At 52.2% G+C, this 19764-nt stretch overlaps 1 protein-coding gene across 1 annotated transcript in view; it reads right to left on the reverse strand.

The window, feature by feature from the left end:
• Window positions 1–17533, reverse strand: part of CPT1A (carnitine palmitoyltransferase 1A) — a 64960-nt gene extending 47427 nt beyond the window's left edge. The window contains exon 1 of the mRNA XM_059932244.1: window positions 17378–17533. The gene's annotated coding sequence lies outside the window, so the exon portion shown is untranslated. The remainder of the gene's footprint in view (window positions 1–17377) is intronic.
• Between the last annotated feature and the right edge of the window lie 2231 nt (window positions 17534–19764).

The raw sequence follows: 19764 nt of genomic DNA on the forward strand, positions 1-19764 counted from the left end.
AATCCATTCTGAATTTGACTGTTTTCCTCCCATTTGATAGATTTCAAGTTTTTCATTAACACACCCGATTCTGTGATTAGCCATCACCCCTCCCCTGCTGGTCCAGCGAGATACCGACAACTGCGGCCTCTGCCTGGAGGCGCTGGGTGATCAGCAGAGTCTAGGAGCCGGAACCCCTCGCTCCTCCCTCCACTCCCCGCCATCCCACAGAACTCTGCTGCCCAGTCTACACCCGGCTGACCCAGGAAGCCCGGGGCGGTTTAGCAACGTGCCCTGCAAATGGGAGGCCAATCCCATTCCCGCCCACCAGCCAGCCTAGAGGCTGGCACAGAAAGTCCACAAATCCGTCCACAATGGCCCCTGATCCCTTATCTTTGGGGATGAACGGTGGGAAAACGGGACCAACACCAAACACCTTGGCCTCTGGTGCGCGTGGGGTTGCTGCCCGAGAAACCCCTTCAGGCTACACAAAGGACTCCATGAAAACCAGACGCACAGAACCCTCAGGGGGAGGTGGGCTGTTGACAAGACAGGCTGGGCCTTCCTCCTCAGAGGCTGTAGAAATCAAACTGCTGTCAACAGCCAGTATCACAGTCCCCCGCTGAAGGCTTGGCCCTCCCTGCGGGCTTCCCTGCCTGGCAAAGGCAAGTGCATTTCACTTCCCCTGCTGGGTATATCTGGTCTCCCTTCACCTTCTTCCTTGGCGGGCTCCCGACTCACCTCTTCCCTCTTGGCCTCCCCACCACCAGCCCCTCCGCCACCTTCTGAAGGCGGGTGATGGCACCACCTCCTCCTAAACCGTGTGCCACCAAGCACATGTGGATAAAGAGGAGCTAAAAATCCAGAATAAACCAGAATAAAACTCCAAAATTGTGAGCGTGTGTGTGTATCCCCATCGCATGCTGTTTTTCCTTTTTTTACCCGTGTAATAAGCCTATTGGGGGCAGACGTCGGACCCGTCAAAATCAAGGGTAAGGCGGTTTCAGAGATACCGAGTTACAAAAGTCAAACTAGCTTAGTCTTCAGCAAATCAGGACAAATGATCTCAACTTTCACTCACTGGTTTGTTCAACAAGCGTGTGCTGACTGCCTCCTATGTGCCAGCCGTGGGGAGAATGGAGGTCCCCCTGCCCTCCTGCAGCTCAGACAGGGGGCGGAAAGAAGAGGGAGTGACAGAGGGGACCTCCCAGGTGACACGGAAGCCCAGGAGAAGGATCGGCCAGAGGGCAAGACTTTCAGGCCTGAAGGCAGACCTGTGAAAGGGCTGGAGGTGCAGGGTGGCTGGGGTCAAGGTGGGCGCTAAATTCGGAAAGGGAAGTCCCAGAGGCAGTCGGGTTTCATGCTGAGGGCAATGGAAAAGTATCCAAGGGCTGTGAGTCAGGTGCGTCAGTTCCTGCGTCTGTGTCTGTTCTAAAGAAGACCGCTCGGGCTGCTGTATGAAGCCAGGGGCAGGTGGGGTGAGGAAGTGAGACCAGTACGAAGCTGGGGTGGTCTTCCAGGAGAGCGTGGCCCAGAGTGGGAACAGGGGGGACGGGGAGGGTGACCCACTCCAGACAGGTTTCAGAGGCGCCCTGGGGCTGGGGTCTGAACCGTGTGGGCGCCACGGAGCCTCCACACGCAGGAGAGCCACAGCGCGGGGAGGGCTGGGAGTGGAGCATTCACCCCGGGGTGGACCGGGGCACCCAGGTGGGGATGCTGGGGCAGAGGGCGCGGCTGGGACGGGCACCCGAGAGCTCTGCTCAGATGACCTTGAAAGAAATAAGCAAGTCGGCGAAACTGCATCCCACTCACGGAACCTTGGCTTGGTGCCATCTGCCCGGCATTCAAGAATAGTTACACATTATTTGGGACTTCCCTGGCGGTCCAGTGGTTAGGACTCTGTGCTTTCACTGCTGAGTGCCTGGGTTCGATTCCCAGTCAGGGAACTAAGATCCTGCAAGCTGTGCGGCGTAGGCAAAAAAAAAAAAAAAAAAAAAAAAAAATTACACATTATTTACCTGGCACTGAGCAAACGTCCACAGCCTGGCTAATTATGAAGACAGACCCCATGTGAAAGCAGTACGATCTCTAAGCAAAAGCTCGCTACAGGTAAATTTAAAATGTTGAAGACATTTTAAACCAACAGCTGGAATCCATTTCTCAAAAAGCTACCCAAGGTGGCTCTAAGATTTTTCCAGAACCTGAAGGTTAACTCAACCCCTCCCCCCATCAAAGCCTTGGGGTGAACACGAAGCAGGTCTTACAAAGATAAGAATTCTGCACAGCATGCATCACAGCAAATAAAATTATGTGATTGGCTACCCTTTCAATGATTTTTTTAAAATTAATTAATTTTTATTTTTGGCTGCGTTTGATCTTCGTTGTTGCACGTGGACTTTCTCTAGTTGCAGAGAGCGGGGGCTACTCTTCGTTGCGGTGCACGGACTTCTCATTGCGGTGGCTTCTCGTTGCGGAGCACGGGCTCTAGGCGCGTGGGCTTCAGTAGTTGTGGCACGCGGGCTCAGTAGTTCTGGCTCGCGGGCTCTAGAGCGCAGGCTCAGTAGTTGTGGTGCACGGGCTTAGTTGCTCCGTGGCATGTGGGATCTTCCCGGACCAGGGCTCGAACCTGTGTCCCCTGCACTGGCAGGCGGATTCTTAACCACTGTGCTACCAGGAAAGTCCCTCAATGATTTTTAAAATCTTTTAAGGGCTTTGTGCAGAACAGGAAGGGATTCTTAATGGCAGTAGATTAAATATAGTGTTTGTAGCCAATTCTCTCCAAAGGTATGTGTACGGTGTTTGCTCGGGGAGCTAACCTCTGCCGGGCAGGGGCAGACAGACAAGGATATTTACAGCCTCCGTTTCTGGAGGCCTTTATCAGAACTCTCTGAAAAACAGATAATTAATAAGGGCCTATACTGTATAGCACAGGGAACTCTACTCAATACTCTGTAATGACCTACATGGGAAAAGAATCTAGAAGAGTGGATATATGTATATGTATAACTGATTCACTTTGCTGTACAGCAGAAACTAACACAACATTGTAAATCAACTGTACTCCAAAAAAAATTATTTTATTTTTATTATTATTATTTTTTTTTTGGTCACACCATGTGGCATGTGGGATCTTAGTTCCCCCACCAAGGATCCAACCCGTGCCCCCCTGCAGTGCAAGTGCGGAGTCTTAAGCACTGGACTGCCGGGGAAGTCCCTAAAAATTATTGAAAAAACTCTGAATTTAACTAGTGATTTGCTTGTTTTGATTGGTTCAGACTAAAAACCAAATAGCAGAGTCTTAGGTGCCCTCCAGGTGGACAATTTGTTTTTCTAGTTTTGCAGGAGCCAGGATGACCATCGTGAGCCGGCCTCCCCTGATCTGAGCCAGAAGCAGGAGTTAGTGAACCGGATGACAAGGGCTTGAGAAGCTCCCTCTGCAAATCTATCGAGTGAAAATTCCACCCTCGATTTTGGCATCCACAGCCTCGCACTTGGAAACATTTAGCCTTGTAATACTGTCCCCTGCAGCCACCAGGACAATGCAGAGCTTAGCTGCAGCAAACTACCACTTCACACTCACCAGGACGGCCATAATCAAAAGGACGGGCGATAACAGGCGCTGGCGAGGATGTGGAGAAATCGGAACCCTTGTGCATGTCTGGCCGGGATGTCAGATGGCACAGCCCCTTTGGAAAAGTCTGGCAGCTCCTCAAACGGTCAAATGTGGAGTTACCACACGACCCAGCAATTCCGCTCCTAGGCTCATGCTCATGAAAACATGTGTCTGCACACAAACCTGTACATGATGTTCACGGCGGCATTATTCATAATAACCAAAAAGTGGAAGCAACCCAACATCCTCCCACTGATGAACGGGGTACACAAAATACGCCCTATCCATACAACAGGATGCGATTTACAGGCAATACAAAGGGATGAAGCGTTGACACACACCACCGCACGGGTGAACCTTGAAAACATGATGCTGAGTGAAGGCAGCCAGACACAGATGGCCAAGTATTGTACGATTCCATCTACGGGAAATGTCCAGAACAGTCACATCCACAGAGACAGAAAGTCGTGGTTGCCTAGGGCCAGGGCGAGGTGGGGGTTCAGGAGAGGAGGGTTTCTTTTGGGGGTGATGAAATGTCCCAAAATTGATGGGGGTCACAGCTGCACACACGTGTGAATATACTAAAATCACTGACGTGTATGCTTGGGGTGGGTGGATGGTATGGGATGTGAATGATCTCCCAATAAAACTGTCACAAAAACACCGCTGTCTCATGAAACAGAAGTGTTATCTATTTAACACTCATGCATCTAAACCTCCTCTCCTCAGATACGTAATTCAGGTGGGCGGGCGGGTGGATGCATTACTCCTTTCCCCCAGTGTGGCCCTAGTTCTCCATTCACACTAAGGACCCCTTTAAACAATTGTTACTTCATAACCTTAAGAATTACTATTAAATGCTTTTAGGTGTCACATGATATGGTGGTTATTTTCTAAAAGAGCTGCTGTCTTTTTTTAATGTCAAATCACCAACTTTATTTGTGATTCAGATTAAATTCTATGCATTGCTTCACCAATACACATGGAAATATAACTATATGGTGTATTGTACGTTATCATTCATCAGGATGAGACTTTTTGCAGGTGCCTGAAGACAACTGTTTCAAAATGTAACATGCACACATTTTACAATCAAAGTTAGAAAACTATTTTTTAATTGAATGGTAAGAGCTGCTATCTTTTGGCGATACATACTGAAATATTTACCAATGCACTTTTTTTTTTTTTAATAAATTTTATTTTTATTTATTTATTTAGCTTTGGCTGTGTTGGGTCTTCGTTTCTGTGCGAGGGCTTTCTCTAGTTGTGGCGAGCGGGGGCCACTCTTCATCGTGGTGCGCGGGCCTCTCACTGTTGTGGCCTCTCTTGTTGCGGAGCACAGGCTCCAGACGCGCAGGCTCAGTAGTTGTGGCTCACGGGCCCAGCTGCTCCGTGGCATGTGGGATCTTCCCAGACCAGGGCTGGAACCCGTGTCCCCTGCATTGGCAGGCCGATTCTCAACCACTGCACCACCAGGGAAGCCACTACCAATGCACTTTTATCATGTTGGGATTTGCTTCAAATCCACTGGAGGTGGGGGAAGGATGGACAGGGGAAGGAATTGCCATATGTGAGAATTGGTGAAGTTGGGCTGTGACCAAGTGAGAATCCTTATGCCTGTGCTGCTTTTTTTTTTTTTTTTGGTGGGGGGGCCATGCCACATGGCTTGCGGGATATCTTAGTTTCCTGACCAGGGATCGAACCTGTGCGCCCTGTAGTGGAAGCACAGAGTCCTAACCACTGGACCGCCAGGGAATTCCCACCTGTGTCTCTTCTGTATGTTTGTCATCTGCTCTAATAATTGCTTAAAATATGTGTAAGGAAATAAAACACGTATCCTCTGCAGCCGGTGCTAAATCTCACACCCAGAGACCAACTTTCAAAGCTCCCCAGACGCAACAGGGAAATAGCTGCTCACCCACCCAACCACACCTACAGAAACAACAAGAAAGGAAGGGCGAGGCTGCCTGTGGGGTCACTGCGCCCCCTGCCCTGGGGCACCCTCGCAGGGCATACCCCCAGCTCCTACCTTCTACCCAACCCAGGTGGGTGTGGGTGCAGCCTGAACGCACCGCCCTGCCTCTCCCGCCTTGGAGTCGCCCCGAAGCAGCAGCTGGAATAACTGATGAAGACACAGCTACCATCATTTCCCAAAGGCTGACCACGGCCCCTGGAAATGAAGCATCTCCCCCGGGTCGCTCGACCAGAGGGCTCCTAACATCTCTAAAAATGGGGACCTTTTTCTTCAAATGTAAACACACAGGAAAGGTTCGTGGATAAAGCCTTTCAACCCTCTTCTTCCTCCCCTTGGCCCTGAGCGGTGGAGGGCTCCAGACCAGAGTTTGAAAACCACCATGAGAATGGTGGAACCTTGCCAACAGAGAGCCCAGCCGTTCCTCTGGATATTTCCCTGAAGTCAATCAGGTCAGCAGCCCCGCAGAGTTGGCAAAAGTGCCTGGAGCTGAAGGGCCACTGCTGACGAATGGCCTCCCCACTGCTGGCAAATCTACCTGCCTGTGAGCAAACCACCTCCAGGTGAAGCTGGGGGAGAGGCCAGACCCGTTCCAGGTGCAAGGAGGCATGCCAGTAATAAACTCGTGGAAAATCAGGAATTATGAGGACCGCAAAAGAGCCCCAGTAAACTTTACTGTATTAATACAGCAGGATGTTTTCTGTCTTACAGCAGGAGATATTGCCAACGCATGAGAGCAAGGAATCACACCTACATATCCCCTCCCGGAAGGAACAGATACTAATACTTCGCCATGTGGACCGGAGACTGCCCTGTCCCCAACTCTCCCTTCCCGGTCCACATCCCTAGAGCCCCGAGGAGCACCAGCCCAGGCTGGCACGGCTGTCCTGTCACTGTCAGCGCCGCTGCAAACCTCAACACACCAGGAGAGGAAGGGCCCTGCGGCCAGCTGGCAGGCTGGGGCCCGTGTCTGGATCCGGGCCACTTACCCTGGACAACCTCTTCTCTGCATTCCTTCAACCTTACAGAATAAAGGCAAAGGGCACGCTAGGGGACTTCCCTGGCGGTCCAGTGGTTAAGACTCCGTGCTTCCACTGCCGGGGGCGCGGGTTCCATCCCTAGTCGGGGAACTGAGATCCCGCATGCTGTGCGGCACGGCCAAAAAATTAAAAAAAAAAAAGGGTATAGCAGGGCCCCAAGGGCCAGGCGAGCAGGTGGCACCCCCTCCCCGGCTTCCCTGGGCTGGCGCGGGCTCTGCCATGTCCCACACACGGTGTGCAGCTAAACCCTGAGTGTCCACGTGCCGGCCCCCTCTCCAGCTTCCTCTCCCTCCCAGGTAAGGTCACCAGGTGCACAGACTGTTTTACCAGTTCATCTGCTGAGGGTCCTCTTCCAGCCCCTCTGCACCCGGGATTCAGCCACCCACAGGGCCCTGCCCAGGGCTTTGCCTTGTATCTGCGCACATGAGTCTCTCTCCAAGCTCATCTACACTGATGCCAAAAACAAGTCAACTGAAAACCCATCTTGCATCTTTCCCGCATCCTCCCCGCCAACTCTCTCCTTGAAACACCTCCAACCGCCTGCCATGCCGGGGCACGAACGGGCTAGGGTGGTCCTCCCTCCATCTCTCACCCCATGCTGGACCACCACCAGAACCTGCTGTTCTGGGAAGGCATGCTGCCCCTCTCCCCCAGTACCACTCCACCTGGGTGGAGAGACGCGGCTTCCCCAGGGACCCACCCACAGAACGTGCACCTGTGCCCCGGATTCTCGGGAGGCTGGAGAAGAAAACACACGAACTGTCTCCACTTCTGCACTCGGTTGTTCTTGCAAATCATCATTGGGCAACTACCGGAGGCCCTCGGACAAGAATTCTGAACTGGAGAGAACAGGGGGACAGTGGAAGAACCTTCTGGGAGCGCAGGCTGGCTGCTCCTCCCCGCCGAAGGTCTGGCCAGGTGATGGGAGAAGGCCCCTTGGGGACTGTTCTTGATGTGAGGCCACCTCCTGCCATGCTCCGCCAGACCAGCTCGGGGGTAAACTGGAGGTGGCCGCTGGTGGCAGCAACCCCCCAGCTGCAGGGAGACATCCAGAAATTGATCCAACGTGCTGAAAACAAAGCCCTCTCTGTGTGCGTGTCGGCCGTGGGGCTACAGACCCGTTTATTTCCCCTGGGAGGACAGAAATAACTTCTGGCCGCATCAGGTGGAGAGCGCCCACCTGGAGCCCCACCTGACGGTGATCGTGCACAAACCTCCCGGCCCGGGACACACCTGGGCGCTGCCGCCCGCCCTCCCCACCACTCCCCCGCCCAGCTGAACATGGGAACCATGTGATAGTGCTGCCTTAGAAACCAGGAGGGCCACTAAAGGAGGGAGACAGTCACCAAGGTCTGTGCCAGAGCACTTAAGCACCTTATGCTAATCTGCTCCAGGAAAAACACCGAGATCCAGAATAAGACACTCCGGTTGAGAATGATGACCTATTTATTGCAATTTTAAAAATTCACACTTCTGGTCTTGAACTACGCCGCTCTTCCCGAGGCCCTCCCAAGCTCAGTCTCCTGGTCACCTCCTCTTTGGCCAGGCACACTGGTCATGCCCTGTGGCCTGTGAACTCCGACTCATAGCTGGGATGCCTTCTGACCTTTTTCAATTTCCCTTTTTCTGCTTCACACCTAGCTTACAGCTCCCCTCTCCCAGGTGCCTGCCTTGGAATGCACATTCCGGAAACACAGGAATTCTATCAGTTACGTTTAGCAATTTCAGCTGCACTTGCTGGCCAATGACTTTCACCTGTCAGTTATTCGTTTAATCTCCCAACATAAGCTGTAAAGCTCCCCAGGACACGAATCCTTGTTGAATTCTCTGAACAAACCATGAGCCCACAGACAGTTCTCCAACAGTAAATGTGTCAAGTGAACAATCTGGGGGGTAAATGCTGCAACGCCTCATTCAATTTTGGTAAGACTACCTTCATTTTAACAGGCCCAATGCCACCCCCTAACTCCCTGGCCAATAAATTGGTCTGTACTTTGTCAAATGTGTTCACTTTGCCGTCTTTCTCCACAACCAATTCCTTTTAACAAAAGCCTTTAACCTCAGAGGTCAGTGGCCTGCAAATCGTAACACTGGTCATGTAATCAAGAAGTCATCCATAAGGACTTCCCTGGTGGCGCAGTGGTTAAGAATCCGCCTGCCGGGAGAGTAGCCCCCGCTCGCTGCAACTGGAGAAAGCCCGCAGGCAACAACTAAGACTCAATGCAGCCAAAAATAAATAAATAAATTAATTAATTAATTAATTTTTAGAAAGTCATCCGTAAGACATCCTGTTTCCCTCAAGGGCATCTGGCCTCCTTCAGAGCCGTCTTCCTCCACCCCCACCCCCAGGTTCTGCAACAGGCAGCAGGAAAGGAGGTGAAAGGTCACCCAATGGCAAGTGCAGGGCCAGACTTCAAAACAGGCCTGGGGAAAATTGAGGTGTGAAAATCACCTCTATAATATAAAACAATAAAAACTTGCCATGTGACAGCAGGTTTCCAAGAAAACGGTCTTTATAGCATATAATAATATAATATATAATAAATTATGTGTTGTCAGAAGCCTTTCAAAACAGTCTTGAAATTAACAGATAAGGAGAGAGGTAGGTAGTAGATAAATAGATAAGGCATACAGATTAATTTTTGTGCTTTTAACAATGAAGATACAAAATATTCTTTCTACCAAAGTCTTTGGCATATGCCAGACAATGTGATCCGTATTTTACCTGCGTTAACCCATTTAATTCTGACTGGAACCCTAGGAAATGGGTACTATTGCTATTCCCATTTACAAATGAGAAGACTGAGGCTTGGATGTCAAGAAACTTGCCCAAGGTTACAGCTAGCAAACAGCAGAGCTGGGAATCAGACCCAGGTCCAACTCCAAAACTCAGGTTCTTACCTACCAAGTTAGCTGGTAAGTACTCCACACAAAGTTCTACTTAAGATTCCTAACGTTACAACACAGATATAAAATTAGGTCACTCTGTCGTAACCAAAATGATGTGATTGCAACCAGCAGTAAAACTACAGTAAGTACAAATACAGCGGGTGCCAACTCTAAAATTATTCCCATGTTCCAGTATTTCCAGTACTCCCACTAGAATTGCACAGTTCACAGGCCCACAGAAGCGGACCCTGCCCTCTATTAAAATCCATCTCATCTAGAGGCAAACAGCTGAGCTGGAAATCCTCTGAGAAAAGGTCACCCACAGGAAGCGATAGCTTAGCGCAGCAAGAGTACCAGGCAGGGTCTCCAGGAGCACAGCCTGTATCCCTCATCAGAGTGAGGCTGGATGACACTTGGGCCAGCACCCCTGGAAAACCTCCTGAGAGAAGCCACTGCAGGCAAAGAATCTGTAGCATCATCTTTAGCGGGGGGCAGAGCAATTATCTTATCATCTACCACATATTCTTCTATGGTCTCGTGACCAACGCCTGGGAGGGTTCAGCTAAACAAAGCTGATTCTGCCCTCCAGGACTGGCTCCAACTTGGGGAAACCATGTTCCTGCCATTCTTGACAACCAAGGTGGTACCCAGGTTTACCTCAGCACTGCTACCCGAAGCACATCAAGGAAAGTGCCAGGAAGGTTCTGGAAAGGTTTCACCAGCCCAGGGGTTCATGTGTCTTCTCAGGTTCCTTTTTGCTCTTTAGTATTTAGTATTCCTGCCATTTTGCTGCTGATGAGGGTGAGAGGTTGGATGCAGGCAAAAATTAGCAGTAATGGGAAGAAAAAATAAAAGGGCTCCTCTCCACTAGAGTGTGGGCACCCCACCTCTCTGCACACCACGGGCCAGTCCTTATTTCCTTGGAGACATGATCCTCTGTAATTGTGCTCTTGTGTTTGTTCAGCAAGTGTGTACACAAACAAATACAAATTATTCTTTCCCTAATCTGACGGAGGCACCTTAGAAGCAAGAACATGAGACTCAGAACTCACTTTAAATTTTGGGGAGGGCTTCGTGCACAGGAAAGGTGCAGGAACTTTCATTTATGAATGGCTACATCTTGAATTGATGACAGAGCACTGAAGAGCCGCGTTAATTAAACTGGCCACACGGTTCATTTCTCGCAGTGAAGTATATCATAATAAACCGTTCACATTTACAGGGTAAAGATGCTCAGTCAAGGCAGGTTATAGGGGAAATCTGAATCATTTTCCCTTTTTCTATGGCTCTCGAAAAACAACAGCTTTTGCCTACCGAGGTACTGTAAAAATAAAACAAATTCAAATGTAAGACTTATACTGTGCCTTATCAACAAGTGATGGTTAATCAGTTAAATGCAGAGAAACGTGATTTCACCAAGAAAAAGAATTGGGGAAAGGTCATTGAGGGTCACATTTTTTTAAAAATTTTTTTAAAATTTTATTTATTTATGGCTGTGTTGGGTCTTTGTTTCTGTTCTAGGGCTTTCTCCATTTGCGGCAAGCGGGTGCCACCCTTCATCGCGGTGTGCGGGGCCTCTCACTATCGCGGCCTCTCCTGTTGTGGAGCACAGGCTCCAGACGCGTAGGCTCAGTAGTTGTGGCTCACGGTCCCAGCTGCTCCGCAGCATGTGGGATCTTCCCAGACCAGGGCTCGAACCCGTGTCCCCTGCACTGGCAGGCAGATTCCCAACCACTGCACCACCAGGGAAGCCCCAAGGGTCACATTTTTATAAAGAAAATACAGAATGTCTTGGGGACTTCCCTGGTGGTCCAGCGGTTAAGACTCCACACTTTCACTGCAGGGGGCGCAGGTTCAACCCGTGATCCGGAATTAAGATGCCGCATGCTGTGCTAGGCGGCCAAAAAAAAAAAAGAAAGAAAATACAGAATGTCTTGGCAGGCCTAACCTGCCAAGATAATTGTCTAACCCAATTATCTGCGCTACCTCTTCAGGTGTTTTTCTCTGTATGCCCATCCAGAAGGACCCCCTCCAGCCTGGCCAACATCAGGACAATGGCCTGAGCGAGGACGGCTGGGAGAGGCATGCATCCACCCAAGAGAAGTCCCCGAACCTCTCCTCACCACCAGGGTGTGGTTCCCTCAAATGTCCCTAAAACCTTGTGGGGGGTGCACCGTATTTCCCACGCACGTGCTTCTCCTTTGCACCCAGAAGTACAGTTGAACTGGTCAAACCACACGTTCCAATTTGGGGACTGCAGAAGGCAGCTGTATCCATAAAACCTGCCTGAGGGGCTTCCCTGCTGGCGCAGTGGTTAAGAATCTGCCTGCCAATGCAGGGGACACGGGTTCGAGCCCTGGTCCGGGAAGATTCCCACATGCTGCGGAGCAACTAAGCCTGTGCACCACAACTACTGAGCCCGCGTGCTACAACTACTGAAGCCTGCGAGCCACAACTACTGAGCCTGCGTGCCACAACTACTGAGCCTGCACGCCTAGAGCCCGTGCTCCGCAACAAGAGAAGCCACCGCAATGAGAAGCCTGCGCACAGCAACAAAGAGCAGCCCCCGCTCACTACAACTAGAGAAAAGCCCGCGTGCAGCAATGAAGACCCAATGCAGCCAAAACAAAAAACCCTGCCTGCGGGCATGGTATTGTTTGCTGGAAGCTGTATTCATTTCACACCCTCAAAAACTACTGTCACATCTGGCCTCTTTTGGATCCTCATAAAACCCTTGTGAGACAGGATGACAGGTGTCAGAGGCACCGCCTTAGAGATGAGGAAGTGGAAACCCAGAAACACACACAGCTGATTCAACGTCACATCCAGTGGGCCCTGGGCTGGGGGAGGTGCCGACACCCAGGCCCTCTGCCTGCACAGTGGTCTGGGAAGCAGCCTGTCAGAGGGAGGGGGCACACGTTTTGGAGAACACAGATCTGGGTTCAAATGCCAGGTCTGCCACTTAGACGTGTGTGTGTGTGTGTGTGTGTGGGTGAGTGGGGGGGGGGGGCGAGAGCACATGTCATCGCCATTCATAAGATCTGTTTCCTGTCAAATAAAGTACGCACATTACTCGTAACTCACGTTAGGTCTCCAATGCAGGAACATACTCTGTACCTTCCCAACTGCAGCCACAGGCCAGCAGCAGTCCTCCAAGAATGTGGATTTCCATCCTTCCTCTTCCCACTGTGTTTGATACCCCAGCCCAACTTCTTTGACATTTAACTTTCAGCAGCATTACTGTACTTCACTCTGCGCAACAGTGTGTGCTTGCAAAAGGAGAAAGAAACCAAAACTCCGTGCATTAAATCTTTTTAAGGGCACGGAGAGGCCGACACTTGGGAAAATCAGTGATACATGTATAATCTTATAAATGAAGTATTATTTCATAAAAAGCAAAGTCCGAGTTACAGCATATGACAACTTCTTAAAAGGCGAGGTTATTTTGTGTTAGCTTTTTTTTTTTAACATCTTTATTGGAGTATAATTGCTTTACAATGTTGTGTTAGTTTCTGCTTTATAACAAAGTGAATCAGCTATATGCATACGTATATCCCCATATCCCCTCCCTCTTGCATCTCCCTCCCACCCTCCCTATCCCACCCCTCTAGGTGGTCACAAAGCACCGAGCTGATGAGCTGATCTCTCCCCGTGCGATGCAGCTGCTTCCCACTAGCTATCTATTTTACATTTGGTAATGTATATATGTCCATGCCACTCTCTCACTTCATCCCAGCTTACCCTTCCCCATCCCCATGTCCTCAAGTCTGTTCTCTACGTCTGCGTCTTTATTCCTGCCTGATCCTAGGTTCATCAGAAGCATTTTTTTTTTTTTTTTTTTAGATTCCATATATATGTGTTAGCATATACTTGTTAACTTGTTTTTCTCTTTCTGACTTACTTCACTCTCGGTACTTGTTTTTCTCTTTCTGACTTACTTCACTCTATGACAGACTCTAGCTTTTAATACAAACTTGTCAGGGAACTAGATCCCGCATGCCGCAACTAAGACCCAGCACAGCCAAATAAATAAATAAATATTTAAAAAAGAAAAGAAAAAAAAAAAAGGAGCCATTTAGGAAGCAGAATCTAGGATGACCCTCAGGTTCCTGGGATGGGTGGGCGAACCACCACATGGAGTGTATGGACGATTCCTTTCCTTTTTACCTAGAGAACTCAGTGTCCAACAATTAGCCGATAAGCCTTCGTAAGCTGAGCGTAGCTACCCTATTTTCCAACCCTCCATAGAGGCCACTACCCTACTGTACGCCTGGAGAGGCACACCTCACTCGGCAGCACAATTGCTTTCAATTATTAACTTCCCTAAACATTCCTGGACATAAAAACAGCCAACATGCAAAAAACTAAAGGACATTCCACTGAACTGAGGCTCTCAGTCACCTAATATTTGCTTGGGGTAAAAGGTGAAGTTCACAAAAGGCAGCAAAATATCAGAAATTAACAAGCAGAAAATATTCCTTGTGTTAAGTAACAGATTTTTTTAAAGAGTTTCCTTTATATTATCCATATTTTTACCATGTCATTAGGATGAACTGTTGAAGGTTGGTAGAATTATTCATATATTGCCTATTTTTATGCAACATCTTTCAAAATATAATTATATAGATTATAAATATAATTGTGTACAAATATAATGCAAAGGAAACCCCCTCAAAAAGGCTATTTTCATAGCTATTTTACTTACATACCCATGAAAGTTTGGCCTCTGCTTCCTTAATTCTTCCCAATTCTGTATTTTATAAAGCATTGGTTTGTTTTCTTGGCAGTAGGATTTGATGTTGATGGAGCTGTGAGATGTCTGTAACAGATTTTTTTTTAATGCCCTGTACAGCCTAGACTATTTCTACAGTTGTCAAGGAAACTTAATAGTGGGGAGGGGTACCGGGTAAGGAGGCCAGCTTTGTGCTGAATTCCCACCTGCACCCCCTTCATTTTGCACCGTGTGCCTGTAGTACTTATTTTTAAAACAGAAAAGTCCTAGCAAGAAAAGCTCAAGAGGGGCTCAAGCCATTCGAAGAAAGTACAGGTCTCGTTAAATAAGAGGGAGAGTCTCCGAAACACACTTGAAACACACCAGCTTGAACAACAATTTTATTCTTAAAAGCAGCAATTTTTCCGGAATTCAAAGTGCAGGCTTCCACCGGTAACTGAACTGTCAGGTCTGCCAATAATAACCATGCAGAATGACTAAACATTTTTTCCAACAAAGGAAAAAATGCATCCGATCAAAGCGCAGAACCAGCCCCGGGCCGGAGCGGGTACGCGTTTCCGCCTCCCACCTTCCCACCGCCTTTAGACTCCAGGCTGCAACTTTAATTGCTCGCTTGGAACGCGTCCTCACTGGCAACGCCAGCAGCTGCGGTCGGCGCGGCCCGCCCCTCCCCCCCCGGGCGTCACGTGACGGCTGAGAAAAGTAGGGGAAAGGTTACCGCGAGCCCCGCCCCCGGCCTGGCGCGCCCCGGGCGCTCAGATCCTGTTCCACCGGCCCGGCCCGGAGACACCTTCCGGAGCGAGCTGGCGCGCGTCGGCGGCGCTGCCACCCCGGCGATAGCGGGCGAAGTGCAACGCCGCTGGGTGGGAAGGCCGAGCCCTGCATGGTCAACTTTGGGGACAGTTAAGAGCTTGGTGTGCCCGAAGACAACCCACACCAGAAACGCTGCCCCGCGCCCCGCGAGCCCAGAGCGCCTCCGGAAGGGGCTCACCGCGCAGCCCAAGGAACAATTAACTGTGCTTCCATGAATGGACACGCGGGGCCAGGGTTGCGTAAGCCCGGGCCCTCGCCCCAGGACTCCCCGGAGACCCAGGCTTGACCGCTCGGTGACTACGGGGGCTGGGGCCGGGGCCAAGGGCGGGCGGCAGCGACGCCAGGTTTCTTCCCTTCACCTCTGGGTTAGGCCGCTTGTTTTCAGTACAAACTCGAAAGGTTATTTCGGCCTGTGCATGACGCCAATTTCGGCCACTCTTGATACAAAGTATGTGCACTCCTTAAGATGGCTCTTTTTCTGATTCCAACAGCTGTTCACATGGAGTTCAGTGTGCAAGATCAGGTCTAGCCACACATCTTTGGAAGGAAACCGTTCATTTACATACGAAAAGGAGCCCCCGGACACGCAGGGGCAGAACCACCCCAAACTCCGCCAAGAATTTCGCATTCAGCTCCTATCACTTACAAGTAAACACTCCCTCTCCTCAACGATAAGCATTATCATCAGCATTAATGTTCTCATTTATGCCACACTCACTGAGTCACCTTAAATAATTTGGAAAGGGGGGTGATGCTTACTGGCATAAAAAAATAAAAAGACCAGTGTGTTCGGCCATTTTTTATTCATTTGGTTTGTGGTTTAGAAGGAAATAAGCATGCTTGAATATCTGGAATGACCAGAAACCGGAAGCCTGTGTGAGAAAATGGTGTAACAAAATACACTTTTCAAAAGGTTAAACTGATTTTATTTGGTGACTTACAAAGTTACCAGTTTCCTACTAAAATCTGCCCTTTAATATTTTAATATCACATGGAGCACAGAGGAAACCGAAAGCAGTTCCGAGTTGGGAAAATTAAGTTGTTCTGTATTCAACCTGATTTCTCGAGATTTTTAACTCCTGGAGTTAAAAAAGTAAGATCATCTTTGTTCCGTTCGGCTTTAACGTGAGTCAACCACCGATTTACACTATAAACACACTGATCCACAGCCTTTCCAAAACGAAAGGAACTGTCTGCTCGCCCAGGGAGTTGGGGTTAGGGGCTGCCAGAATAGGGGCCCCGGAGCCCGGGCTGCTCTACCGCCCTGACCGTGCCGTCCGGGCTCGCAGGCCAAGTTCGCCCAGGCCTGGTCACGTGAAGCGCCCACACCCTCCCACCCCTTGCAAGGCAAGCTCCCCGGCCCGGCGCGACCTTGGGCAGGCTCTCCTCGCCCACCTGTCCTAGACCGCGCGCCGCATGGAGGGATGGAGGACGCTCGCAAGAGGGGACCCAGGCCCGGCGCCTCCATTCGCATCCACCTAGGGCGCTCGGACCCCGCCTGGAGTCCCAGCGCCAAGGGCGTGTCCCCACGGCTCCGCTGCGGGGGCGGGAGCCTGGAGGGGGGTCGGCGGCGCCCTGCTGAGTCCCTAGCATCCCTCTGGCTCCCGCTTGGGCCGGCCCGCGACCAAGGGACGGCCCCCCAGACCCAATCCACTCTCGGAGGGGGAGGGGATGGGGCGAGACAGAGAAAGGATCCGCGGCGCCCTGCCAAGTCCCGAGGACTGAGCATCCCTCCCGCCGTCGCGTCCTTTCCACTGCCCTACCGCGGATCCCCAGACCCAATCCACTTCGGCGAGGGGAGTGGGATGCTGGGGAAAGGGAACCGGCAGTCCTGGTGGCCCCTGGCCGGGGGCATCCTACCGAGTCCGGAGAGTCAAGCGCCCCTCCAGCTCCCATACAGTGCCTGCTCGCAAGGCCGACCGATCCTCGGGCAGACCCCGAGACCCAATCAACCCACTCCTGGGAAGTGACGGTGAGATGGTAAGGGAAAGAGAGCCGGTGGCCCTACTGGCCCCAGCCCGGAGGCGTCCTGCTAAGTCCGAAGGGTTGAGCATCCCTCCCGCAGCCGCACGGGACCCGCCCGCATGCGGACCGACACTGACGCGGACCCCCTACACCCAATCCACTGCGGGGTATGGGGAGTCCCGCCCCGCTCCGGTTTCGAGCTCTCTAAGAACCGCTGTCCCTCGGCGCCCCGACACAGGTGGCGGCCCCCCACCCCGCCTCGGTCCGGGCCCTTGCAGTCCCCGTCCGCCCCCGGCCCTGGGCCCCGCCGCAGCCAGCCCCCGGCTCCCGCCAGCCCCCCAACCCCGCGGCGCGCGGCCTCAGCCCGGCCTTACCGAGTCGGCGGACAGAGGCGCGGCGACAGCCACAGCAGCAGCGGCGGCGGAGTGAGCGAGGCAGCGAGCGAGCGCCGGGCGGGAGGACAGCGGGCGAGGTTGAAAGCACCCGACACCGCCCGCGGCCGATTGGCTGAGGCGCGCGGGGCTGTGCGGCGACTCCCGGCGCTCGGCGGGCCAAGGGCGGGACCTGGACGGGACGGGGCGGAGCATCAGCAGGGGCGGGGCGCCCTGGGGAGCGGGTCGGGCGAGGAAACTGAGGCTCGCAGGGGTGCAGTCCACCTCCGCCTCTGCCAGCTTGAGGCCTAGGACGAGATTTCTCGCCCTGCGAGCCTCAGTTTCCTCATCTGAGAAATGGGCCAACTCATTAGGGCCATGCCCGTAAAAGTACTTAGCACAGTGCCTAGCTCATGCTCGTCCTTTATAGGCATTGCCCCATATAATCCTCACTGCACCCCTATAAATAGCTGATCCTAGCCTGGGTCAGAGAAGGGATCACTAACCTGCCCACAATCACACTAAGAAGATGGATTCGACATTGGGCCCGGGTCTGATTTCAGAGCCCACACTCCAAATTGGACCTTATCCCAGGAGTGACAGCTGATAGGATCTTGAGGCAGCGTGGCTCACGAAACCGACACGGTAATGCCTATTCCAGTGACCTTTCTGAGCCCCCTCTTCATATAACTGGGATACAAATTGCTCCCTTGCGGGGCTTTGGTAAGATTTAGTAAACTATTCAGGCGCCTAAAGCATAGTAGGTGCCAGGAAAGAAATGGCTGGAGGTGGGGACAGAGTGACTGATGTGCCTTGTACCGGTCACTGAGCTCGCACTGGCCGATCTCAGGGTCTAGGTCTAGGCCGAGGGCAGCTGCCACCTGCAGCTACTTCGCGGGGTGGGGGTCCGCGCTTCCCGCGGCGTGAGCAGCCCCTTCCCTATCTCTGCCGAAAATGCTTCCCAGGCCCCAGCGGGTGGTCCCGCATACAGCAGGTGCTCCATAAAATAACCAGTTCTATGAACAAAAACCGCGCTTTCCTAAGGGTCAGCCGCTCCTCTGGGCGGTGAAAACTCCCTGCTGGTCTCTGTCTTTCCAGATGGGTTTAGAAGAGAAAATGAAAGTCCTGTCTAGTTCCCGCCCCCCCCCCCCCCCCCCGCCCCACTGCCGTACTACAGTGCGCTGTCGGCGCACACTCTCCAGGCTGTTTTGAATGAAGTCACAGGATAAGTGCTGTTTGTAACACTCCTTTGATTTCACTTGGCTTATGTCGTGGACGGGATCCCCTCTCGAGGCACAGAGATGACCGAGGCTTTCACAGTATGTAACGCGCCTGATGGACACTTAGGCACCCCCTTTTCACCGCAGCAGGCATAAATGAAGCTGTGTGGGCCGTCAATGTGCGTCTTTGAGCGCCTGTATCTCTCGGTAGATCGCTAGAAGTGAAGCAGCCAGGTCAAAGGCACGTGAGACGCCTTGGTGACATTTTGGTGCCACATGCCGAGCTGCCCTCTGGAAAAGCGTCTACTCCCCCCCGCCCCCGCCCCCGCCCCCGGGTGTGGGAGTGCGGCCTGGTCTCCAGGAGGTCACCACCGCTGGCTGTCAATCCTAAAGGGGGAGGAGGGGGGTATCTCTCCTTATTTTAATTCGCATTTCTTTGAAGTTAGAAGTTGGAGATTTCGTTCCCCTGCTGGCTCCTGTCTGGCCCGCGAGCGATCCCAGGCCCCGAACCCCGAAGATCTCGTGGCCCTAGAGGGCAGGTGGTCTGGGCCAAGGCACACTTGCCCGAGGCTCGGCTGCACCGCACCTACCCTGGCTCCTCCAGCATCACCTGCGCGCCTCTACCAGCCTGTGGGCCTTCCTGGGTTGTGCCTCCCAAGTTGGACTGTCGCTCTACCCCACATGCCCTTCCCTCCTCTTCCTGGAACCCCAGCTGTCTGCAGGTCCCTGCCCCAAGGTCACTTTCTCCTTCCCTCCTTGCCCCTTTGTGCGCCCCACAGGGATTGGCCCAGCGTCCGTCGGTTCCCAGGGCTCTGCGGCCTTGACGGTGCACCCCTCCCTGTGTGCCGCCTCAGTGTCACCTGCAGGCCGGGAGGGGCAGGGGCAGGGACCGCGGTCGCCTCCGCGCTCACCTGTGCTCCAGAGGCTGGACTCTCTCCGGGGACGATAATGAGCCCACGCCTGTTGGCAACCCCAGCCGAGCAGTGGAGGCCTCGTTCCCTTCTTGAGCTCTGTTCCCGGGAACTGCAGCTCCCTGGGGTGGCTATTAATAAAGAACTGAGGAAATAGGTCCCTGGGGAGCTCCGGCCCGGTCGGATCCTGAGTTCCCTCGGGGCCACAAATATCCCAGAGTCTGCCTCAGAAAGTAATCTTTCTTAAGCTCTGTTTTTT

The sequence above is a fragment of the Balaenoptera ricei genome, chromosome 8 (assembly GCF_028023285.1).
Source record: "Balaenoptera ricei isolate mBalRic1 chromosome 8, mBalRic1.hap2, whole genome shotgun sequence".
Lineage (NCBI taxonomy): Eukaryota > Metazoa > Chordata > Mammalia > Artiodactyla > Balaenopteridae > Balaenoptera > Balaenoptera ricei.